The 10,000-nt window shown below is 39.8% G+C and overlaps 1 protein-coding gene across 1 annotated transcript in view; it reads right to left on the reverse strand.

The window, feature by feature from the left end:
* The window catches only part of LOC122997408 (NACHT, LRR and PYD domains-containing protein 12-like), a 40,915-nt gene that overhangs the window by 6,036 nt on the left and 24,879 nt on the right, over positions 1-10,000 (reverse strand). The gene's annotated exons all lie outside the window — the stretch shown is intronic.

The raw sequence follows: 10,000 nt of genomic DNA on the forward strand, positions 1-10,000 counted from the left end.
ATTGGATCTTCAGACGATTCGGATGAAACAGACGTTGAGTCGTCGTCTTCATTCATCTCAGGTGGAGCGTAGATGTAGGTGTTTCTGATTGGGTTCTGGACCAGTATAGTCTTGGAAACAGAAGAAACGGATTTCATGATTAAGGCACGGAAAATTGGGAAACAACAACCCATTATTATGGCTACTATCAACACAATGCCTATGATAGGGGCACATAATCCTACCAGCCAAGCTAAAACAGAATTTCCCCCAAAATACCTTGCGATGTTCTCCCATATCTTGTTTCCTCTATAACCCATTTCCATTCGTGCATTCCTATTAACTGCAACAATGCTTTCCTGGATATCTCTCAAATTCTTAATCGCAATTGACAAATTGCCACTTCCTTCCGAATCCGAGGGCAAATACGTGCAGCATCCTTCACCAACGATAGCGCAGACGCCGCCGTTGACTGCGGTTAAAGCGTCCAATGCTACACGATTGTCATTAGCAAATCGCTTAATCAAGTCCAATTCACTACTGATAGACTTAAGCGCTAAAGATGTAGAATTAGCCATTAATGCTAAATCATGTCGTGTCAATGCTATAAGATAATGATTATTGTACTGCAATTCAGTGTTCCAAAATATAGATGCGAACACCATTTGAGAATGAGTGTAAATCTGGTACCCATCATCCAATGCATAATATTGTTCTGCCAAACGCTGAGGATCAGTGTTCCTCAGATGTATGTATCCTTTTACTTCTCTGGCTTCTCTTTTGGCTCTAGACGAAGTCACATTATTTCTGATATACTCTACGGGCTCCACTACATAAGTTACGTCATGTAGTATGCAAATTCCACATCTTCCCTTGAATCGCGGTGGAAGACTGTTCCAAACATGTTCTCCACAGCACCAATAAAATCCTTCCATCACGGGTACACCCATAAATGCCAACTGTGCATAATCGTTCCCTTTATCAATGATGTATCTACATTTGTCCACCTGCACAAATCCCATATTTTGACCTCCTCCTGTGTCATTTTCTTGTCTTCCTTCAAGACATAGGTCAAAAATGTCAGTGTCATTAACAATTGCTGATGACTTCGTCGGTGTCGCCGATAAATCGTATGGCACGTCACAAATGTGTTTCTCATAGAAACTAGTGCATCCCACAAGAGATGGGTGATCTCCTGGTGCGTGAAATTTAGTCACATGAATGCTCACGAGATCCTGTCCATTTGGTTGACTAATTGAGATGTTGGAATAAATTGCATATTGTGTTACTTTGTACATGATGTTATTCTCTTTCATCACTAGATTAAGTATCTTACCGAAATACATTCTATTTGTTCTAATTATTGGTCTCGGAGACGAAGTTGTCAACACGTGTGTTCCTGTCTTAGGGTGGTTTTGGACTACGTACATATATGCTAGTGTACATAACGCGGGTAATCCTTCTGGTCCTTTAAGAGGTTTTGCTACTAGAACAAATACATCTCTAGTTGACAACGGAAGTAACGAACATGCATAGCAAGATTTCTGTGTCAATCTTCTAACTCTTCTCTTAACTGATTGGTACCACAAATTAGATTCAAAAGGATGGCCTGATCCTGGTTTAATGTTCAATTCCTTGTAAGTGTGTGTATCGTCCTCCTCAGTCACCTCATTCGCCTTTTGGTCTCTCCCTGTTGTATTCGGCCATTCTATTTTTTTGGTGTCTTCACTACCTATTTTATCTTTTTCATCTTCTGTTTCTGATGTAAATTTAGCTGTTTTGGGAATCCAATATGGTGCGCAAGTTCCCTGCCAATTTGGAGGTATGAAAGTATACACATTCTCTCCACACGACCAAATCACATTATCCAGAGCTGGAAAAGGATAACTGGTGAGAATATATATATTACTTCTGCATCCTTTAGTAAACCCTAGGTCATATCGTATGATACCTGTTATCGCATTTACACATACTTGAGGTGGTTTTCTCTGAACGGCCCTCAACACAATGGAGTGAAATTCTTTATATGCGCCTTGATCTATGTGCACGTAGAATTTTGGTGTGATATTCTCCCATACATCATTACAAAAGTCTACACTCGGTCTTGACGTCAGTGCACTCAATACAAATATTCGAGTTACAATTGTCTCATTTGCTACCGATTGGTAGTCTACTTGCACATCTACCTTATGTGGTTCAATTGTGATGTATGTGACCTTATTAATGTAGTAAGGTTTGATTGCATCAGTTGTTAGTGGGTAGTACAGACATTGCATTTCCAAATCAGTCACTGGTACGTGATCCATCATTCCTACTTCCATGTGCGGTCTAGGTTTCACAATCTCTGACCTCTTCGCTCTTCTCATGCGATTAGTCATCCTCTTCATCCATTCACTTTTCTCTTCTTTTCTATTCCACATGCTTTTGTCTTTCTCATCACTTCCATCATTCATATTAATTCCGTCTACATTACATTGTACAACTATCCAAGTAAATATCATGCCGCATGCTATAATGCTTAGAATAACTCTGGGGTTAGTTATTTTAGTAAACTTTAAAATGTTAGATGTGTCATGCGTGTTTCTCCCTCGTTCACGCTCTCTCATCACTCCCCTTCGTGTGTTTCTGGCGTTGCCGTCTCCGCCTCTTGTGACGTTGCCGTATTCGCATCTGTCGCCTCCATTTCGGTCGATGGTGCCGCCCTCACTCTGGATGCGTGAATCCATTGTGGTTGTCCTTTGACCTTGACGGCGGTCCTTGTCACCATCAACACTTGAGTCGGAGGTCCGTAGCGTGGTTCTCCTCCTGTAGGCTTTAGACTGCGAATCAGCACGTAGTCACCTGGTTGGAAGTTATGTGTAGGCGTATCAGCTGGAAAAGGAAGAGCGTCAAATACCTGCTGAGAATACTGGGAAACGAAAGAAAACAGATGTTTAACGTAATTTTGTTGTAATTCTTGTAGTTGTGTCAGATCCACTGGTGTTCTCTCGTTCATCTTGACTCCTAAAGGAAAAGGTCGTGCCATTAACACTTCATGTGGCGACAATCCAGTAGTTTTGTTCGGCATTGCCCTTATAGACAAGAGCGTCAATGGTAATGCCTCTATCCAATTTAGCTGTCTGGATTGGTGCACTTTTATCAATTTTTCCTTAATCGTTCTATTTGTTCTCTCTACTTGAGCTGAACTTTGTGGATGATAAGGAATATGAAAATTCCATTCGATTCCTAATGCTTTAGCCAGTAATTTAGTTACTCTCGACGTGAATGGAGTTCCATTATCCGAGTCAATGCTCTCAGGTATACCAAAACGTGGAATAACATGTTCCATTAAACACTTGACTACAGTTTGAGCATTTTCTTTTCTTGTTGGGAACGCCTCCGGCCATTTAGAAAATCGATCCACAATCACGAGTAGATATGCATAGCCTCGACATTTGGGCATATGCGTAAAATCAATTTGTAATGACTGAAAAGGTCCTTCCGGTCTTGGCAAGTGTTCATGCCTTGGTGGATTATTATGTGGATTGCATCGTGCACAAATTAAGCATCTTTTGATATATCTTCTAACATGCTTCTCCAAACCTATCGTGAAAAACAATTTAGATATGTAATCTGTTACCGCTTTGTAATTTACATGAGTTATCCCATGTACGTACGCGATTAGAGGATCATATGCTAGTTTAGGTAAGGCTACTCTTTTGTCCTTAAATTCCCACAAATTATCCACATCTTTATGGCAGTTCTTCTTTAGCCACAACTTTCTTTCCGCCTCTGAGGCTTGTGTTTGAAATTCAATTAAATCATTAACAGTATAAGGTGGATTAGTCGTTTGTACTGCTGTTAGAGCTGTGTTCAACCATGGTGGGAAGGTTGCATTTAAAGCTGCCTCTCTAGCATATTTATCTGCTAAGTTATTTCCTTTTGCCACTTCTGATTCGCCTTTAGAATGGCCTGCACACTTTACTATGGCAAGTTGCTCTGGTAACATCATGGCTGCCAATAGATCTTTCACTAAAGTAGCATGTTGAATTGGTTTTCCTGAGGTTGTTATAAATCCTCTATTTTCCCAAATTTTACTGAAATCATGCGCCACCGAAAACGCGTATTTTGAATCCGTGTATATCGTTGCAGTCTTATTTTGTGCTAGAGTACATGCTCTAGTTAAGGCTATTAGCTCTGCCGCTTGTGCTGATGAAACAGGTAGCCTATATGCTTCAATACATATATCTTGATTGTCCACAATTGCGTAACCTGATAATGTGGTTTTATCATCCGGTCTCATTGATGATCCATCACAAAATAAGATGAGGTCATTAATTTCCAAAGGCGTTTGTTGCAAATCTGCTCTCACACTGGAGGTGGAGTTAATCAATTCCATACAATCATGTTCCACTTCCTCGTGTTCTTTGTCTTCCCCATGTAGTAATGCCTTTAAATGTAGTGCGGGGTTAATATGTGTTGTGGTTGAAATAGTTAGATTTTGAGTCCCTGTTAAAATGTGCTCATAATTACTACGTCTCTGGCTAGTCATATGTTGTGTTGTTATGTTGAGCAAAATAATGTTTACCACATGTGTTGTATGTAATACCAGTGGATGTCCTAAGACTATCGTTTGTGCTTTCTCAACCATGATGGCAGCAGCGGCAACAGCTCGTAAACAAGGAACCATGCCTTGTACGATTAATGGAAGTGTTTTGGAGTAATATGCAACGGGTCTTGACCTGTCACCATGCATCTGTGCTAACACTGCGGATGCAACAGTACCATTCTCTGCCACATAGAGGTGAAAAGTTAGCTTGTAATCCGGCAGTCCCAATGCTGGAGCTGTGCAGAGAAGGTATTTGATGTGACGAAAGGCTTGTTTCATTTCCTCATTCCACTGGATGTCGTTCGGAGCATCCTTGATGGTTGCCTTGCGCAATACAGAGTCATATGTGGCATAATCAGCCAACCATGCCCTACAATAGTTCACCAGACCCAGAAAGGATAAAAGTTCAGTCTTTGTCTTTGGTCTTTTGATGTCTTTTATTGCCTTCACTCGTTCGGGAGACAAATATCAGCATCCATCTCTTAAAACAAAGCCCAGATAGTTGACCGCTGGCTGGCAAAACTGTAGCTTTGTAAGAGAAGCTTTGTGTCCACCCATGGCGAGATGCTTTAGGAGAGCAATAGAGTCTTGGAGGCAGTGAGACTCAGTTGGTGATGCTATGAGGATATCGTCAATATAAACACATAGCGTAGATGGTCCGGGTAAGGTCAATTGAGCCAGATGCATATTAACCGCTGAGGCGTATACAGTTGCTGAATCAACAAAGCCCATTGGCAAGCGCCTCCACACATACTGTTCATTTTTGAATGTAAATGCAAACAAATCTTGTGTATCCCGATGTACAGGGATGGAGAAATATGCTGAGCATAAATCTACCACTGTGTAAAATTTAGAGTCTGCTGGCAGTGCTGCTAAAATGGAATTAACATCTGGTACTACTGGTGCAATAGGATAAACGGCTTCATTAACTTTTCTTAAGTCTTGTGTGAACCGATATTTATTTGTTCCTTGCTTTAAGATTGGATTTATCGGCGTATTATTTTGGGATCTTCTCTTAACAATTACTCCTTGTTGCAATAAACTTTCAATAACCGGTTTAATTCCTTCTTCCTTTTCTTTAGAAAGTGGATATTGCTTAACGTAAACCGGATATTTATTGGGATTAATTTTAGCTCGATAAGGTGGTATATTTAATAATCCAACATGATTAGCATGCAGTGCCCATAGTTCTGTTGGAACTGACGCTAATATGGATGGCGCTTTCAATTGAATTTCTCTCATTGCATTCTCCACAATCAGTGGTTTCATATTATGCTGCAACGGTTTAATGAAGAAGTGAGTTGGTTCCACATTATAAGACCATATGACATAGTCTTTGTTTTGATCTTTATTATCTGGTACTTTTTCAAGGTATTCAATACATGATTTCACTAATGGATCAATATCTGTAAAGTCTGTGCGTACAGCACATACAAAGAATCGAATCTCTTTAGTTGTTGTTTTCCATAATAATACAAGACCATTGGGAGACATGTAAAAACATGGTGTATTTTCATCCATTTCCTTTTGACTCGTCATCTTATTTGAGAATGGAGGATCAACTGGTTTCATATGTAATATTTTAGCTGCAGCTGCTTGTTGACATGCCGCTAATTTCTTGATTTCGTCCATGGCAAACAACCTGTAAATTAAATCAACATCTGTTAATGTGGATGTAGCTATATAAGCTGTTCCAATGTTATGAGACAATAGTTGATGCACTCTATCTGCAGGAATGTGTATTTCCAACCCATCTGGAGAGCATGAAATAACCGCATTTAATTTGCTTAAAATGTCTCTTCCTAATAGTGACATTGGTGTCGTATTACTCACTATGAATGAATGTTGAAATTTATGTTCATCCACACAAGTTGTCAAAGGTATAGACATTGGTTCAGTTTGAGTCACTCCAGAAATGCCAATTGACTTAACGATTTCCTTACTAACTGGGCATTTCAAATCTTTTCTTCTCAAACACGACATAGTAGCTCCAGTGTCCACTAAGAAAGGGATCCTTTTACCTGCAATGCTCAAGGTTAACTGTGGTATCTCAGATGGTTTACTAGAAATCTGTAATTGAGGTGTATTAATTATCACTTTAACATGCTGTGAGTTTAAATCATCCATGTCCCTCTGTTGTCTGAGTCATGCATTCCATATCACGTTTCCTGCAGCAGCTGTTTCAGACTGCTGGTTCGGTGTCTGTGTTCGAGGCTGTGTGTATGGGCGTGTATTATTGTTAAAATTTGCTCCTGTGTATGTTTGTCTTTGACATTCTTCCTGCCATTTTAGTTCACAATCTCTTGCCCAATGTCCCATCTGTTGACAATAATGGCATACATCAGATAGATTTCGCCTTGCTCCACGTCCAATCCCATTCCTGTTGAAGTTTCTCCCCCTTCTTGTCATCTGCCTGTAACCTCCTCTCTGTGTGGGGGCCCAACTCTGCCCCTCACCCCAAGCTCCATTTCCTCTGCCTCTGCCTCTTCTCATCTCTCTCCCTCTGTTCGTGTTTTGGAAACCTGTTAAATTGTATGTTGGCTCTTCGTGATTGAGTTGCAAAGCCTGTGTCATATTCTTATTCTTTTCAAACAATCCAATAGCGTCTAACTCCCTTATTTTCTTTAACAATTCTTGTGGAGTTAAAGAATAAACATCTGGTGCGGCGATTTTTAGAGTGTAAGAAGAATTTGAATCTAGTCCATTTAGAAACATAGCAGTGAAAAAGGGATCTTTGTCCTCCTTTATTTCTAATTTGGCCTGTTCTTTCCAGCACTTTTGAAATCTCGCTGCATATTCAAACATTGGTTCATTAGATTTACGTTTACAGTTCAAAATTTGCGTGATATCTCTCTCTTGCGCAGCATTCTTTTGAAGAAAATCAGCCATTTCTCTAATATGTTCTTCTTTATGCCTTTTGTCTAACCATGGATATTTCTTCTCCAGTCGAGTTTCATGTTCAAGAGGACCATCATTATCAAAACTTAATGTTTCACATGCTTCTATCAGTTTATCTACACTAATATTTGGCATTAAAGTTGTCAATATGTAACGAACATCTCTCCCTGACATTGCGCTATGCATTAAAGCAGTTGTCCACCAGTTCAGAAAGGCTGTGGGATTTATCAATGGTTTAGGGGCATCCCGTGTGATTTGTGATATTTCACTCAGCGTCAAAGGTTTGTCTAAAACTCTATCATCAAACGTGACTAGTGGAAACGCAACATTCAGAGTTTCTCCGTCCGCTGATTGTTTCTCTTGCTCCTCTTGATATTGTATGTATGTCATTATAAGATCGTGAAGAATTTCCGCATCTTTATCCGTAATACTGTTAATTACCGCTTTAGTATATTTAGGGTCTTTAAATCTCTCTACATCTAATGTGAAACCCTGTTCGCGCTCATACCGTTTCAACACTCTTTTGAAGCTATCAATCATGCATTTAGATACTTCATTGATCTCTATCTCTTGCCCATTCTTCAGTATGGCAAAACATTTTTTAAATTCACAGGACATTGCTTCCTTCAGATAGTTGATTTGTTGCGCCCGAATTCTGTCACTGTGCCCATGATACTTGTTCGATATCATATCAAACATTTTCCTACAGTTTTGCATCCATTCAAAAGTACACTGTCTTCTCCAGCTCTTGATTTGATTGGATATACTTTCCACTGGAAATATCAAAGATGCAGTGACTTTTTTCGGCGTGCAAGATTTAGTTTTGTTTTCTGTACATAAAATCATCCATTCCATAATTTCATTATCAGATTCATATTCGGGCGGAGATGTAATGTCATCTATATTAGGATATAACTTATTCTCTGGTGTTGTCTTGATCATTTGTGTTTTCTCCCCTTGCACTTGTTCCGTATTCATTGTATCTTGTGTCATTATAAGGTTAAATTTCTTCTTTTTCATTAGCTTTTTTGTCATATTTGCTGGCCATTGACGACTCATCATTTCCCATGCTTTGAACACCTTTATCATATATTCTTTGTCCCAACTCGGATTAGGTACGGCAGTATTATCCATTATGTATGCTCGTATGAAGTCTAATTTACTCTTGTCAAAACTACCGTCTCTGGGAAATTTATTATCTGTCCACTCGGAGATGTCTGTTAAGAATGGTTCGATGTAGTAAAATCCTATTTTAGTTTGCATCCACTCTCTAGGTGTCATCTGATTTATTGTTTTAGCTTTAACTTCTTTAAGGTGAGGGTTCGTCTTTAACAATTTCTTCATTGCTTTCCTTTCCTTTCTTGGTAGATCATGTTCTGTTTTGTGTTTTATCTCAATCTCCTCTTTACTCATTTTACTGGATTGTGACCCCATGATTAAATGTTGTTAGTATATAATACACCAAAGCATGCAGCGTCTCTGAAACAAGAACTTTCTTATGTCTCTTCCACTCTCTTTTCTTTTTTTTTTTTTTTTTTTTTGTGCGGGCTGATATAGCGATCAACTGTATGTCAGAAGGCACTCAACCGCTATATAATCAAAATCACAATAACATTTATTTACAAACAGCACAAGGCGCTAGACAGCCCTTGCCTGTGACACTCGTCCAGACTCACTTTCTCTCTCAAAGTGCTCTAACAGTGTCTCTGTCGGGACGGAGCGCTCTATAGCCTCTCGTCTGCACCCCTGCCCAGACCCGCCTTTCTCTCTTTTGAAAAGCGCTCTGACAGTGTGACTTATACTGTGTGTCCACTCCGGAGATTTCTCTTTTTTCTCTTTTTCTATGTGTCTGACCTCTCTTCGTCAGAACACCAAGGCGCGCGCTCGTAAGGCACACACAGTCCGACCCCAATGATAAATTATATGTTAAGTGCCCCTGACAACAGTTGCTCAATACCAATCAACAATCACTATGAGAAGTGGTTTCAATAACCGTACCAATTTTAATTAATAATTTGAATCAGTCCCACATAGCCAATAGAACAACATCACACCACATCATCCAAAAACCAGGTACTTCGCAGTGAGCAGTCAGGTAAGCAGTGAAATTCAAAATATCACAAACATCTGCTTACCTGATATCTCGTCACCGGCTGTTCGTGACGCCAAATGAAAGGAAGGATGTGTGATGATATCGTTCAAAGGAAGAGCTGGCGAAGTTCTTGTTTTGTAGACGTTTATTAGACGATGGCCATCGGGTCCATTCCATATACAAAGATGGTCTGGGCAATGTACCACTGTCGATGCACAGCTTATATAGGGTTACACATCTGTATCTTATCATATGAATAACATGTTTTCCAGGGGCACTACCTCCGTTGGGAGCCATCCATCAAGTGATTGACAGCTATCTCACAACATAGTATGTGTCATCACATGCCCACATCTGGAACCGTTCCAAACTTAACCATGGATCCATTGTTTGTATCTAAAAGGCCCCCCAGAAGGGCTATGCCATATTACCCAAGGTGTCAG

The sequence above is a fragment of the Thunnus albacares genome, chromosome 14, assembly GCF_914725855.1.
Source record: "Thunnus albacares chromosome 14, fThuAlb1.1, whole genome shotgun sequence".
NCBI classification, from domain to species: domain Eukaryota; kingdom Metazoa; phylum Chordata; class Actinopteri; order Scombriformes; family Scombridae; genus Thunnus; species Thunnus albacares.